The sequence below is a fragment of the Talpa occidentalis genome, unplaced genomic scaffold, assembly GCF_014898055.3.
Source record: "Talpa occidentalis isolate TD23 unplaced genomic scaffold, MPIMG_talOcc4v2.1 talOcc4.12, whole genome shotgun sequence".
Lineage (NCBI taxonomy): Eukaryota > Metazoa > Chordata > Mammalia > Eulipotyphla > Talpidae > Talpa > Talpa occidentalis.
Window position 1 is genome coordinate 56945881 of NW_023601212.1, and position 16547 is coordinate 56962427.

Here is a 16547-nt window from a genome sequence, read left to right on the forward strand (position 1 = left end):
AGGAAAACTAGATCTCAGGAACTAGAAGAATTAAATTCCAGGCTGTTCTTTTCATCTCTTTGCAACAAATATTCCCATTCCCACATTCTTTTCTCTTTGAAGACATGTTTTCTTTTCCCTGGTATGTATGAATAGGAAGTAGTTTCCATGATTATAATTCATACTTGACTTCACAGATCTCATGTCCAATATGCTTTATCTAGATTTGCTATGTCTCAACTTCAAATTCATGGAAGAGATGATCTGATAGGCTCACTTTGGGTCAAGAATCTATTTAAGATTAAGTCAGCTGTGTCCTAGGAAAGAGGCAGGCACACATGGCTCCAATATGAAAGATTGGTTTTGACAGGGTCTTTTAAATTCTAGATTTTTGAGCTCTAGTTTTACGTCTTTCCAGGATCAAATCAAATTCTCAATTAGGGCCATTAATAAGGACCTCTGTACTCTGGTTATCCACCCCTCTTCTTTGTACTAACAGGCAGAAGTGAGCCTAAGTGCCCCATTGGCCTCCTGGTCGACCTTATTCTTTGAGTGTCTTCTGCAAGTAGGTTTACAATCCTCACTATATTGGTTCACAGTTGAGGTTCTGATGATACCCATATTCCCTCATCAACACCATGCCTTCCAGAGCCCCCAAGTTGATCAGAACTTTTGCCATGTTTCTGTACATTGCCATTCCTGCCTTTTCTATACTGCATTTATTAGAATTCTGGGGGAAGTTTTGGCAATTTTTTTCAAGAATGGGGCAACATCCTGAGATAGTGCACAGTAAGTAGACCAAGAATTAAGACCTTACCTCACTAATTCTTATATAAAATAAGTGGTTTGGATGTCTCTGGTTCATAGTTCAGACCTTTGGAGGGAAAGCCACAAGAATACACTCTTTCTTTTGATAGCTCTTCATTTATTAATTCTATTTATCTTTTTTGTGTGTCACTCTTCAAGGTTTTCTTCTCTCACATAGAATGCTCAACTGTGTTATCAGAAAACCCATGAGGACAGACTCTTATGTCTGTGAGTTGACTTGACTTCATGTCTACTTGAGTTTTGGAAACTTTGGCATTCTAAATTTAAGCTGGATAAAAAAAAAATAGGTTCTTTCCTTTGCCCTGGTATTTGCTGACTCTAAGTAAGGCTGTCTCTTTAAACAGAGTGATGGTGAGGAAGATGATTTGATTCCAGTTCCATCTCTCCACTACTGAAGCTGGGATCAGTTTAGTCCCTGAAAGAGGAAAGCATATTCTTCGAATTGACATCACTTTAAATCTATATGCTGAGAACTAAAAATCCTGGTAGTATTGTATAAGGAACAGTTGACTCCTTTTTGAGCCTATTTTTATTACAAAAAGTTATCATGTTGCTGGAAAATGCACTTGAATCATAAATGATGAATTTTCTACTCCCAAGTAGATTCTTTTTGATCCTTAAATTTCTTCTCTGATAGAAGAAAGCCTTTTTTATGACATTAAGATTCATTCTTTTCTAATATCATGTATCTTCAGTATAAGTCTGATTATCATAGAATAACATCAACCACCACCCAACAGGGCATTCTTCCTATGTGGGTACCCACTATGTGGCTTTGTAGTATAAAACATAGAGTGTCTTCTGCCTTTGTGAATGAAGCCTTGGCTAGTCTTGGATAAGATCTTGAATGCTGATCTTCTAGCATTACTCTAATATACTTTGTCTCACATTTTGTCTCTATTCCTCTTGTGGCTAGTTTATATATGCTCTATCTCAACAGTATATGGAATAGTCTCCTTCAACCTGCTGAAATGAACTAATGTATAGTTGGAAGAAATAAGAAGAGGATAAAGGAAAAAGGAAAGAAAATTAAAATTGCAGATCCCAGGATTTGAACTAATTTGTCAGTAAGAATTGCATTTGAATGGAAGGAAATCTAACTCAATTTAAGGTAATGAACCAAAGGAAGATTTCAAAATGCATGATGAATTGCCTCATTACAAAGAAAACAAAGCATGTTTATTATGACCTCAACATTTTAGGGAAAGGAAAGTTATTTGAGAAGGGTCAAGTCTCTGCCCACAGTTGCATTAAATAATATCAGGGCTGAAAAATAAAATGAGTAATTTACTGTGGTCCTAAAGAAATGTACAAGTGGGTCTTATGAGGCTCTATATAGACAGAGTGGGAAAGATGATATATAAACTATGGAATGACAGGGGAGGGCAACCCTGATAGAGGTAGCCCATTGGTTTCTCTTTGTTAAGATTCAGGATCACTCATCAGTGGAAGTACATCTCTTGGTTCAGCTGTGGGTTCATTGATTCCTTGTCCTGTGGGCCAGCAGTTTTGTTTTTGATGTGTCAACTGCTGCTGCTGTTACAGAGACTGTAGCCAAGACCCATGGGTAATTCCTTGTCTGTAAACTCTTGGCAAGAATAGTAGGTTTCTGACCCTTTTCTTTTTTCCTAACTTGTGTCCTATATACCTTCAACTGTTTCAACTTCTTGTTCTTTTTTGTTCTTGAACTGTTCACTCCAGGGTTTACGATCATCAAGATCATACTGGAAGAATGAGAGAGGGAAAAAGAGAGGTAAATTTCAGTGTCTTTGTTTCTAATCTCCTAAATACAGTTTCAGGGCATTTGGAATATTCTGAACAATGTTTAATAGTAATTGATGATGGTGAAACATACAGTATTTGTAAGTCGATGTCAGTAGAATGTGAAGATGATATCTGCTCCCTATCAATTTCTAATTCTCTATCAAATCCCAAACTGCTGTCTCCTCCAGGTGATGTTTAAACTTGTCCCTTTCCTCCTCTCACACACCTTATGAAAAATGGCTTTGCCATCTGCAGCTGTCAGGAATCTGTGGAGTAGAGAGTACGCCTCGATGAATATACAAATGTGCAGCTGGACCAAAGCCCCTTCCAGAAGGCGGCTGGAATATAAATCATAGTGAGCTTGTACTTCTCAAGTAATGGGCTGCCATTGGGGGACTGCCATGCATAGGGGACTGGAGGGAAATAGAAAGATCTTAGTGGAAATATACCCTGAAATATGTGATGAGGTTGGCTGGAAAAAGCATATCCATGAGTAACATGTTCCAGAAAATCCAGTTACTTGGGCTCTTGGAAATGTTGAAACAAAGCTAAGAACAGCATAGAGTTGATTGAGCTTTAGTAATTTGTTTCCCTTTGAGCTGTTGGAAGTCTATTAGGATCTCTCTCTGTCTTTCTGTCTCTCTTTGTCTCTCTCTCTCTCTCTCTCTCTCTCTCTCTCCCCACCCCTCCCTCTTCCCCCTTTCCCTCTCTCTCTCCCCCTTCTTTCCTCCCCTTTTCATTCCCTCTCCAACGTGCACACGATCATGCACGTGCACACACACAGAAACACATGCCAAGAAATACGGGCAATCTAGAGACATGCAAAAACATGAGATTGTCCATAGACTTTTCAGAAAGGAACGTAACCCTGCTGACACCAAAATCTTGACTTTAAACCCAGTGAGACCCTGGAACTGCTGACCACTGGAACTGTAAGATAGTAATTTCTGTTTTTTTAAACCATGAAATTTGTGGTAATCTGTTAAAGTGGCAATAGGAAATGAATACAGATTTCAGTACCTGGAAATGATGTGCTGTGTTAACAGATACTTAAAAATGGGCTACTGGCTTTTGTATTGGGCAGAGGATAGAGGCTGGAAGACTACAGAAAATGATGGGAAAAGGCTTAGTTTGTTTTAAACAGACTGTTAATAAAAATGCATATGTTAATGATGCTGCTAGTGACAACTTAGAAAGAAGTGAGTAGTGTGGTGAAATATGCATGTGTTCTTAGAGAATATATAAATAATTATGAAAAGACTCATGGTAGAAATGTGGATGTCAGAGTCATACTGTCAGTGAGGACTCAGCTAGGAATAATTTGTTGTAACCTGGAGGAAAGGAAATCCTTGTTATATAGTAACAGAAAGCTACACTGAATCATGTCCTGCAGTCATGTGGAAAGTAAAGCTTATGAACAGTGAACTTTATTTAGCTAAAGAGATATCTATGCAAAGTGTTGAAGGTGTGGTCTAGTTTTCTTGCTGCTGATAGCAAAAATGTGAGGGGAATAACAAGGACTGAGAGAAAAATTGCTAAATAAGAAGGAGCCCGAAATGATGATTAGGGAATTTTCAGCATCTCCAGATTGCAAAAGACACAAAAAACATTGGTGTTTCATCATCACCAAAGCATCCTCTAGAGAGAATACCAAAGATGTGACTGGATAACTTTTTGCTTCTGAAAATCATAGTATCTAGTTACTCAGAGAACTGTTTAAAGAGATTAGGCCTATGGATCTCTAAGTCATCTCAGGAGAATCAGAAAAGTAATTGAGATTATCCAGGAAGTATATGTTAAGGAGTCTGATGTTTAATGGAGTGAATTCTCATGACATGCATAGGAGACACACAAGGCTCTTGAAAATTTATACCCATAGAAATATTGCTACCTTGAACTGACAAGGACAGAGAGAGTACAGAATGAAAGAGGATTCTTGGACCTTCAAAATTCTATAGGAAGATGCTGACTGATAAATTGGTCAGGTGTTTATATGTGCTACCTTTGATGAACATGAAAGTATAACTCAAAGCGTAGAAACTGAAACTCTAGGAAGTGGAATCAAGATCCCAGAGGACATAGAAGAAATTCACAGTGGATTCTTCCAAGGCTTTGGAACCAAATGGAGTTTTCTTACTGGATTCCAATTTGTTTGGTAATTTTTTCCCTTCATTTTCTTCCTTTTATACAAATATTGGGTTGTTGGAAAAGTCATGACACACATGAAAAAATACAGAAAAAATACATCATGACTTTTCTGACAACCCAGTAAACATGTAAAACTACTATTTTATGCCTTTCCCAGAGCAAAAGACAGCTTTGCTTCTTGTGTTTAACAGGTTCATAGATGGATAGGTTTTCAGACTATCACCCATACTTGATGTAAATAAATTCAGATCAGATTTTGGCTTCATTGATTTTTTTTTTTACGATTCTTATTTTACTGATTTCTATTATTATTATTATTTATTTTTGTTATTTATTTTTGTTATTCCTTCTGCTTGATTTAGGCTTGTTTTGCTACTTTCACTTGATGGTACACATTTAATGGTACACATTTCCCCTATGCACTGTTTTGTTCACATCTCACAAATATTGATGTTATATTTTCATTTAATTAATTGAGTTTAAAATGTCTAAAATTAACTGTGATATTTATTCTTTGACCTTAGTGCACAGTTAGATTTCCAATATTTGGAGATTTTCAGGCAATCTTTCAGTTATACATTTCTGGTTAAAAGTCATTATAAATTTATAATGTACTTTGTATGATTTCTAGTCTTTTAAATTTGTTAAGGTCTATATTATGGCACAGAATATGGGTTATGTTGGTGAATATTCCTTGTGATGTTGTTATGTGTATGGGGAGTACACATTCAACTACTGAATGCCATATTTTATGAATGCAAATTATCAAGTTGATTTATCGTGTTGTTTAGATCATCTATATTTTATAGATTACCTTTTTGATTGTCTCAGTCAATGAAAAGGGAGTGTTAAAATACAATATAACAGTGAATCTGCCTACTCCTTTCAGCTATATAAGCTTTTACACTCCATTTTTTTTTTAAGAATTGATACTTTTTTTTTTTTTTTTTACTATGAGATTTCCCTCTTTATTCTTAACAATTTTCCTTGTTCTGAAGCCAGGTCTTACTAATATTAAATAACACCTCTGCTTTCTTGACTGTTCACATGGTATATCTTGTTTCTATTTCTTTTCATCTATTTAGTGTTCATATTTAAAATGGGTGCCTTTGCATTATATCTGACAAGGGGCTAATATCCGAGATCTACATAGAGCTCATACAACAAAAAGAAAATAAAGAACCCAATCAAAAAATGGGCAGAAGAGCTAATAGACACTTCTCTAATAAAGACACCAGATGGCCAATAGGTGTATGAAAAAATGTCCAACAAAATATATCATCAGGGAAATGCAAATCAAAACCACAATGAGAATCAACCTCACTCCTGTGAGAATGGCCAGGTCAAGAAAATCAGAAACAGCAATTGCTGGTGAGGGTGTAGAGAAAATGGAGCCCTCACACACTGTTGGTGGAGATGTGGACTGGTCGAGCTCCTGTGGAAAATAGTATAGAGATTCTTCAAAATATTAAAAATATGATGCAGAAATTTCACTCCTAGATATCAACCCAAAGAATTCAAAAATACCAATTCCAAGGGATTTATGCACTCCCAAGTTCACTGCATCACTATTTGCAAAAGTCAAATTATGGAAACAACCTAAGTGTCCATCAACGGAGCAGTGGATTAAGTTGTGGTCTGTATACACAATGGAATACTACTTAGCTGTAAAGAAAGATAAACTCTTGCCATTTGCAATAACATGGAGGATATTAAGCTTAGTGAAGTAAATCAAAAGGACAAAGACTGCATAATTTCGCTCATGTGGAATATAGGGAAACTGAACAAAGGAACTGAAAAAAGACAAACAAAAACAGAATTATGACTGCAGAATTGAAGCTATTAAAAGGACTGGGAGGGTAGAAATGGGAGCAAAATAGCAAGGGAGCCCAGTGGTCTGTGTTGAAGAGTTACAGGTGCTTTGGTGATAGGTTGGTGTCATGGCATGCATCTGAGGAGGTATGAACTTATTCTCCTAAGTCATATACAGTTGCATATCAGTGTTACCTTAATTTTAAAAAAGAAAATGGATTATCAAATTATGGTATATGTAAAATACAGTATTTTGTAAAAGTAAAAATGGATGAACTCCAAATACATCAACAATGTGAAGGAATATATAAATATTTTCTTTAACAAATCATAAGGACAGATACTGTTCTTGGTGTTAGTCAACCATAAGGTATTTGATTTTTATGACAATAACAATGAGATTAGCACTAATATTACCTCCATTTTGCAGAGGATGACATGGGCATAGAGGTAGTATCTAATTAATTAAGTGGGAGAAAAAAAAGCATATTAGAGATTACATACAGCATAATATTTTTAATAAAGTTAAAAACCTGGATACTCAAGATTATGTTATTTAAGTATATGTATGTGTAAGAAAATATTTTTCAAGGAACATATCAATTATATGCCCTCATGTGAGAGACAGTAGTTATCTTCAGGAATTTAGCATGCCTGCAGATGGCAGGTAGCTTGAAAAGTATTGGTCAGGGCCTCCCTGGTGGCCCAGGCGGTTGAGCACAGCACTGTGAAGCTGTCCGCAGCCTCTGCAGTGCCAGTTCAATCCCCGCTGGCCTCGGAGGAACCCACATGGCGAGCAGACATCGCCTATCTCGCCCACTGCTCCCCTCAGCATTGTATTTTGTCAGTCTGCCTGTTCTGTGTCCCGCTTTGTCTCTGATGAGTCTGCTCACCCTCCCGTGAATCTGGCCTGTACCCCAGTTCTTGTATAAATAAATCTTTAAAAAAAAAGTATTGGTCATTATGCTTCATAATATATGTGCATTGCATATAGTTTGCTGTGTCAAAGTATATTTTAAGAAAGTTAGCACCTGTGTTTTGACATTTAGAGTAACTGTTCAGAGAACTATTTTGTTTATTTTCTGGTTTTCAGATTCACTCAAAAGATAAGGGATTGCTAGATAGTTGATTTCCAGAGAGGTAAAGCAGAATCATATTTTTTAGAAGTGTACATATAGTCATTCTGAAGACAAATCAGATTCAAATCAGTGCTTATAAGAGAAATAAATGGTAGAAGTCTGAGCTTTTCTTTTTAGCACACTAAGTGTAAAAAGCAACTTGACCACTGACAAATATAAATCCGCATCATGCCCCTTAAATCAATATGCCTACTTTATTGTGAGAGTGGGAATAATTGTAACAAAAATAACAATTACACCTTCCAATCAGCTCAAACATGTAAAAATCCAGACATTGTTATCCTTACCCTTATGACATGGAAAAGCCAGACAAAAGGAAAATCAGTGACTTTTTTCTGAAACCATCAGAGAACTGAGAGTTATCAGTCTAGTTGCCACCCCATAATCTGAAAACACAGGCCCATTTAGCGAGGCACATCCAAGATCTGCTTTCCTGGAGCAAAAGCTGCCAGAGAAACTCATGAGAAGACTTAAACGACAATTTTAATGAATTGTTGATAGTTGAGTGTGGACTGGCATGAGAGTGAGAAAATCCTTGACATCACAGTCAAAGAGGTTCCCCATATGTTCATAGGCTTTACTTGCAAACAACCCATGAGTTTTTCATAGAGTAGAACCAGGAAAAAATACCCCTGTGGCTCTGTCAGGGTGTGAAGGGGAGAAGAATTACTGTGAAGTGTACCCAAAACATTCTCCATAATGAATACCCACCCTCCAGGGAAAAAGTTTATCAAAGCATTATCCCAGCTGGGAAAGAGCATTCCTCCCACCCTAGCCATTCCTATACTTGCTGTCACACTTTAGGGTAAAATAATGAAAAACTATAGGGCTAGAAAACACTTGTGTAAGTCACAACCCAGAGCCACAGCCTGGTAAAAGGCTAAGATGTAATTATAGATTATAGAATACTACCTCTCTCTCCACATTTGACCACCACATTTGACCAACAGGGATCCAGAAAATAGTGGATTATAGCTGAAAGAATTGCAAGATGCAGACTTGATATGAAGAGTTCTTAGGGCCTCCCCAAATCAAGAAGAAAGAAAATAACATGGATACTAGAGGAATACGAACTCTAGGCACCTATAGTTACAGCAAACATTGAACACAAATTTTTAACCACATTAATGTAGTCTGTATCCCTAAGATATATACTTGCTACTTAATACTTCATATTTAGTTTCAGTAAATACAATGCATGAAAATAAGGGCAAAGGAAAGAGAAAACTTTGAAAAGATAAAACAAGCTTCAGAAGCAGACTTGGATATACTACAGATGTCAGAATTATCAGAAAGGGAATTTTGTTAAAACTATGATCATTATTCTAAAGGCAAAAACATAAAAGTACATGCTATGTAAGAACAAATGTTTAATATAAGTAAAGTGTTGGAAATACTAAGATAGACAAAAAAAAAATATAAGAAATCAAAACCACTGTAGTGTAAATGAAAATGCCTCTGATGGGTTTATCAGTGGACTGTACATGATCAAAAAAGGAATCATGGAGGCCAAAGATAATTCAGTAAAACTTCCCTAACAAATACAAAGAGAAAAAAAAAAACAATGAACAAAAATGATCTCAAAATGGCACAACCAAAAAATGTTGGACAACTTCAAAAGATGTAGCTTATATATAATGAGAATACAAGAATGAGAAGAGAGCAGAAATATTTGAAGAAATAATGAACTTTCCAAAATAACGGTACCAAACAACAGATCCAGTGATCTCAGAAGATAGCAGACAGAACAAGTAACAACAAAACACTACATTTAATATATCATATTCAAACTTCTATAACCCGAAGACAAAATCTTGAAAGAAATCAAAAGAAATAGCACCTTACCTAAAAATTACAATGGACTACTCTTCAAAAACCACACAAACAAGAAGAGACTGAATTGAAATTTTAGAGTGTTAAAAAAAACACACTAACCTAAAATTAAATAGCCAGTGAAATTATACTTCAAAACTGGAGGGAAAATAATATCTTAAACAAAAACCAAGGAAATCTAGCCTCAACCCATTTCTGTCTTGCAGGTAATTTTAACAGTTACTTGGTGAGAGGAAAAACGATGTACATCAAAGACACAAATCTGCATAAAGCAATGTGAACATCAGAAAGTGGAAATGTAAACATTTGAATATAAAATAAATCTTCCATTCTGGAACCATGACTCAATCTCTCCATAACCGCGCAGAGAAGAATCCAGCACTGGTAAATGCTGCTGTGATTTACCACAAGCCTCAATTTGCCATACTTTAGCACTATGCCAAAGGTTGACCTGTTTCCTCAAACCCCTGCTGAGATCCATACAGATGTTCAAGCTTTAAGAAAATAGTCGATCAGCTAAAATTGGTAAATTCACACAGCTCATAGTTAAGAAAACTCTGATAAATGGTTTGGTGCGGTGTGGAGTGATTTTATGTTAAGTGAGAACATAAGCAACTGTGGCATTATGGCTGTAATGTTTGAAAACCAATATCTATTATCTGATAATATTTAGTGTTTATTATTGAGTGATGTTTGATCAGAATGGTATCGGAATAAAATAATGTGTCAAAACAAGATATTATTTTTCTTTGTGATTAATCTAAAAGTTTATTGTTCAGGGCCTCCCTTGGTGGCACAGGCGGTTGAGCACGGCACTGTGAAGCTGTCCGCAGCCTCAGCAGCACAAGTTCGATCCCGGCCAGATGGCTAGAAGCCCCACATGGCACAGCAGACCTCTCCTGTGGCACCTGCTGCTCCCCTTAGCAATGTATTTCGGTCAATCTGCCTGTTTTGCTCCCAACTCTGTCTCTGGTGAATCCTCTCACCCTCCTGCGCATCTGGCCTGTACCCCAGTTCTTGTATGCATGAATAAATAAATCTAAAAAAAAATCTTAAAAAAAATAAAAGTTAATTGTTCAAAGTAAATACTAACAATATATTTGGTGATTATAGCATATGTGTAAATGAAATGCACAATGTCAAAAAGGATGAAAAGGAGGGATTACAATAGCAATACTCTGTTATAAGGTATCTGTATTACAAATGAAATAGCAAAATTCTCTTTAAAAGGGGAATTAGAGTTCACTCCCTGGCCAGAGAGCTAACCCACAAGGCAAAGCAGACCTCTCCTGTTTTGCCTGCTGCTCTCCTCAGCAGTGTATTTCAGCAGATCCACCTGTTCTGCTCTCCGCTTTTTCTCTGGTGAATCCTCTCACCCCTCATACCTCTGACTTACACTCCAGTTCTTGTGTGCATAAATAAATAAAAATAAGGGGTTAAGACAGAACCTGTGAAGCTGTCCTGAGCCTCTGCAGCACAAATTTGGTCACCGGCCGGCCAGGGAGCAACCCACATGGTGCAGCAAACCTCTCCTGGCTCATCTGCTGCTCCCCTCTGCAGTGTATTTCAGTCAATCTGCCTGTTCTGTTCCCCACTCTGTCTCTGGTGAATCCTCTCACCCCACACACCTCTGACCTGTACCCCAGCTCTTGTATGTATAAATAAATTTTTAAAAAATAAATTAAAAAAATAAAAAGAGACTTAGTAAGAAAAAAATGTATAGTCTAAAGTCTCTTCTCAACAATTTTTGCAGGGAATGTGTAGTGTTTGTAAATCTCAATAGCTTTTGTTTGTCTGGGAAATCCTATATTCCTCCCTCATCTGAAAGAGATGTTTGCTTGATATAGTATTCTTGACTAACAGTTTTTATCTTTGAGTATTTTATTATTTTTAATCATAAATTAATATTTAATTTATTTAATTTTACTTTTTTCTTTTATATATTTTTTACATCATTTTTCATTTTTGCACAATGTATGCATTTTCATCTTGGTTATAGTCCCCATAGCAGTAGTATATCTGAGTATTTTAAATACATCATTGCACTCTTTCCTTGCCTGCACAGTTTCTGCTGAGAAATTTGTGTTGTAAGTAGTACCTTTGTAAGTTACTTGCTCTCCCTCCCCTACTAGTTGCCTTCAAAAATTTTTCTTTCTCTTGAACTCAGCTTATTATAGCAGTTCTGAACTCTCTGATGCAGGCATATAATCTTCCACCTTTTTGTGTTTGGATTTTGGAGACTTGTTTTTGCCTTGTGATGTCAAACTCTCTTGAGGACTCATTTCCATATGTTTTTTTTTTTTTTTTTGTCTGCCCATTTTTCTACTTGAGGTATCCCTGTTTAATTATTGTTTTTAAAATATTTTTAGCAGCAACTTAGGAAGGTTGAACTATTTTATTTTACCCAGATGTGGTGCTGTGTTTTTCTTTGATTTTTAAAATTCCTTCTTTAATTCATTCCTTTGCTGACTTCTGTATATTCTCAAATCTGTTTTGTAGTTGCTGAATTAAGAGGTTTAGGCAGGAACTAGGAGGGATCCAGGTGTTGGTATGAGACTGGCTTGATTTTGTGGAATCCTTGCTGTCCTTTCTGAGGTTTGGTATGAGAGAATCAGCAGTCCCCATGCTCACAGTTTGCCTCATAAGGTAAACACTAATCCTAGAGTTTGGGAAGGGGAAGTACAGATCCAAATGCACGCTCTTTTATTTTTACTTTGTGCCCAGCCTGCGTAGAGCACCCCGGCTCCTCCACAGGGTTTTCTCATCTTTCCAGGGAGTGTGCCTCCACACAACCTCCCTCCCCACAACAGGACCCCTCCTTGAGCTGACTGCCCTACCACAGTTGTCCCTTATTCCAGACTACCACTCCAAAGACTGATTCCTCTCTCCAACTACCCAATTTGATGTAATGTAAATCTCCTTGGTGTCAACTTTTCTGATGTCTGCACTCATCTCTACTGTTTAAGGGGTGGTGATCAGTCACACTCCTTTCCCTGGAACTATCTTTCTGAACGTTGTCCCTTTGGCTCACTGCTGCCGGAGCCTTACCAAGTTGGCTCCAGGGTCTGTCATTATCTCTGCAGGGACCTGTTTCATCTGTGCACCTTAGCAGGGTCTGCTCTACTGCTTCACAGGGCCTACAAGATGTGGGGTTCTTCTAGGATCTGCCTCGGGGATCACTGGAGTCTGAGGGGCCTATAGTGACAGGGAACCACTGGGGTTTGCAAAGGCTTATGGAATTGGGGCCACTTGCCAGTTCTGACTGCTTCAGGGGCTCATATCACCCACCTGGGCTACCCACTTGATCCATTCAGCTGCTCACTGAGGCACACCTCCTCTGGATATTTTTCCTAGGTGTGCTATAATTATGTGTTTTTTCCTTTATGAGTTATTGGTTTTGTTATGTTGCAATTTAGTTGTGAGTTGCAATTTAGAGAAGGTTATATATAACCTCTGTCACCATATTGCTGTTCCTTCTATATAAACTTCTCCCATTTTCTTGTTTCTTGTTAATTGGTATTTCGATAATAAACAGCTTTCTGCTACTATACACAATAGTTATTTGAAGATTTTAATTCATGTATTATTATGTATCTATAAGAGAGTTCTTCCAGCAAAATACCAAATTGTCCTATCATAGAATTTGAGTATACTCATCTCTACAATAGCATCAAAGTGGCTGCACACATGAACTCTTCTATTAGAAAGACATAAGCAATCTTGCTGATCCACATTCTTGCTATCACTTGGTATTGTTAAATTTAATAGTTTGTACAATCTTGATGAGGTAAAATTTCTCTTTCAGTATATTTCCAGAATTTCTAATGACCTTGAGCATTCTTTAAGTGTTTGTCATTTGTGTGCTATTTTGTTTGGAGAATACACACACACACACACACATACTTTTGCACTTTTGTATCTGCACTGTACTCTTTTGTCAGTTAAATGTGTTGCAACAGCCTCAGACTCTGTTTTGTCTTTTTGCTTACTTTGTGATTTACTTGAAATAGGTGTTAATTGTAAAATGATGAAATTAATATTTTTCATGTGCTTACTGCTCCTTAAGAACTTACTTACGAAACTAATTTTAGACCAAGTTACAAATATTTTTTCTATATTCTAAAATGGTTACAGTTCTGAAGTTTTACATTGAATTCTTTGTAATTCATCTTGTAATGGTAGGAGGTATAGCTCAAATTTTATTTTTTTGTCGGTGAATATATATATGTATCCTAATTAGCATGTATAGGAAATATGGGTATGTTTTCAAATTCTGTATTTTTTGTCCTTTGATCAGACTATTAATTTCAACACCAATACCACATAGACTTACTCACATAGATTTTACCACATTTTGGTATTCAAATCTTTTTGGTCTTTGGGGTGTCCTGGCTATTCTTCCATCTTTATTCATATAGATTTTAAATGGATTTGTTAAGAACATCAAAATGCCTTATCAATATTTGATTTGAATTATATCAGACATAGGCCTACTAGGTTAGATGTTAATGAGTTATATTTTTCTGTGATTTTTCCCTAATTCACCTAAGTTTTCAATGTTGCCAACAATTTACTAATACTATTTTCTTAAAAACTTTTAATGTTTGCTTTTTCTGTAGTTACCTTCAATCATCCATTTTAATATTACTTTTCTCTATCAATTTCATCATAAGTTTATTTCCATCATTATTCTCATCAAAATCATCATCTGATTTTAACTCATTCGATTTATTCTTGTTTTCTGTACTGTCATTTGTCTTTATTGCCTTCCTTGCGCTTCTAAGTATATATTCTGAAGTGGTTTTTCCTATTATTGTTACTATGATTTTTGACAAAGTTTATTTTGATTTAACTAAATATGTAGCAGTATCAGTTTCTTTTCATATCGCTCCATCTTGTGTCTCAGACATTCCCACCTATGCTGTTTTCCTTATTCTTAATGAATGTCCTTTGGAAGTCTCTTTAAATGAAAGCCTGCTGGTAGTAAACTTTCTTAGATTTTATTAAACTGAAAATCTATTTGTTTTTTCTCAGATGGTCAAATAATACTTCATGTCTTCTGGCTTCCATTGTAGGTCTCAAGAAGTCTGTATTCAGATTAGCTTTCATTCCTTTGTAGTGACAGGTTTTTCCCTGATTTCTTTTTACAATCTTCTTTTGTTTATAGTGTTCATCTGTTTTACAACAGTATGTATGCATGCATGAGGATATCTTTGTATTTTTCTTGCTTTATATATGTTTTTTCCTTTATGAATTCTTGATATTTATAATTCTAGAAAAATAGTGGTCACTGTTGTTTCATACATTTTTCCCTTTATTTTTCTTCATTGAGATTCTGATGAGAATTTGGGCCTTCTCAGTCTATCCTCCTCACTTCTAATTTTCTTCTTCACAGGTTTTCTTGTTCTTGTTTTTCTGTTGGTTTCTCTTTTTTAAAAAAAAATATGCATACAAGAATTGGGGTACAGGCCAGAGGTTCAGTGTGTGGGATGAGAGGATTCACCAGAGACAGAGTAGGGAGCAGAACAGGCATTTTGACTGAAATACACTGCTGAGGGGAGCAGCGGGCGAGTCAGGAGAGGTCTCCAGTGCCATGTGGGTCACCTCCCTGGCCAGGAATCAAACTCGAGCTGCGGTATCTGCAGATTGCTTTGTAGTGCTGATGCTTAACCTCTTGTGCCACCAGGGAGTCTCCTCTGTTGCTTTCTTGATAAGTCTCTTCATCTGTAATCTGCCTGTCCAGTATGCTTATAGCTTCAATGTTTGTATTTTTCACTCCCCAAAAAACTGTTTTATAATATAGACTTTTCTAGCAATTCCTGATTGAGTTTTGTTCCATGTTTATTTTCATTCTATCTTAAACAAAAAACTCATTTGTACTTATTTTATATTGTTAATCTGGTAATTATAGTACCTAAAATCCTTAAGATTCTAAATTCCTCGATATCCCCAGTTCCCCCCGCCTAGTTTTTTATTTCTTCTATAAAACACTGGTCAAGGTATTTCTTTTTGAAATTATTAAAATTCACAACTTTTCTAATGGGATCAAATGTAACTCACAGAAAAACCTAGATGCCATCACAGCTTCCATGAGTATTTGATGACTTTATAAAAATTATAAGTTCATACTTGACTTGCTTTAATCTCTTTTAATGCAGAATGAGGTCCTAATTTTGATTTGCCAGATAGGATTTTCATTTACTTGTTAAGAAGGTAGTGGACTGCACTGGGTGGAACTTATATATCTCTCTTTCAGATCTGGTATCTCAAGTTGAGCTTTTTGTATGGCAATACACCCAAGCTGCAGTGTCAGAGTTCCAGTGCTATTATTGGCATTTGGCCCCATGGTGAATCTGAATTTTCCACTGGCTTTTGTTTACCATTTGGGTTTCACACCCTCTGTCTGATATCTATGATATTCTAACAATGCTTTTAAAATGTTTGTTACAGTTGTTTGTGTAGGGCACAGTTCTCTTACAGCAAAAAGGCCTTCTGTATGTCTAGTGCACTGTTACATTGGTAGAGTCATGAAATTTTATTCACTTTACCCCTACAGAATCCTTAGGACTCATTCCCTTTTATTTTTGGCTTAATTATATGATTTCCTAAACAGCAGCAGATTTAGTGCATTAATAACAAGAGGCAGAAAAGAGTCTAGAAGCAGACTGAGAGAAAAGAGATATAGCAGCTAAATTAGGCAATAGCAGGAAACAAAAAACAGGGGGGAAAGATCAGAAAAGAACTCAAAATGACAAGGATCTGAGACCATTTGGCAAAGGAATAAAAAACCCACAACCATAAGTGCAGAGAAAAAATGACATGGGTTGAGTCACATGTGTGCATGGCCCTGTATCCTATCAAAAGGTGCCCCTCATCCAACACCTTCCCTGAAATTTCCTAAAACACAAAAGGAGAAAAATTGCACCTGTTGGACATATGATAGAACTTCAAATCAGTGATATAAATTGTGAAACACGGGTCATGATTCTTTTGAAATTGTTAAAAATCACAACATAAAAGGCAAAACATAAAATCACAGAAAAG

General features: G+C 36.3%; 1 long non-coding RNA gene across 6 annotated transcripts in view; it reads left to right on the top strand.

Annotated features, from left to right (window-relative positions):
* Positions 1-16547, top strand: part of LOC119241252 (uncharacterized) — a 96743-nt gene that overhangs the window by 61133 nt on the left and 19063 nt on the right. For 5 of the 6 annotated variants that reach the window (XR_005124284.2, XR_008551159.1, XR_008551157.1 and 2 more), the window contains 3 exons: positions 1748-1918; positions 2509-2560; positions 9710-10217. This is a non-coding gene — a long non-coding RNA (uncharacterized LOC119241252). Of the gene's footprint in view, positions 1-1747; positions 1919-2508; positions 2561-9709; positions 10218-16547 lie in introns of those variants that run through there. The other variant, XR_008551158.1, reaches the window with a different exon arrangement.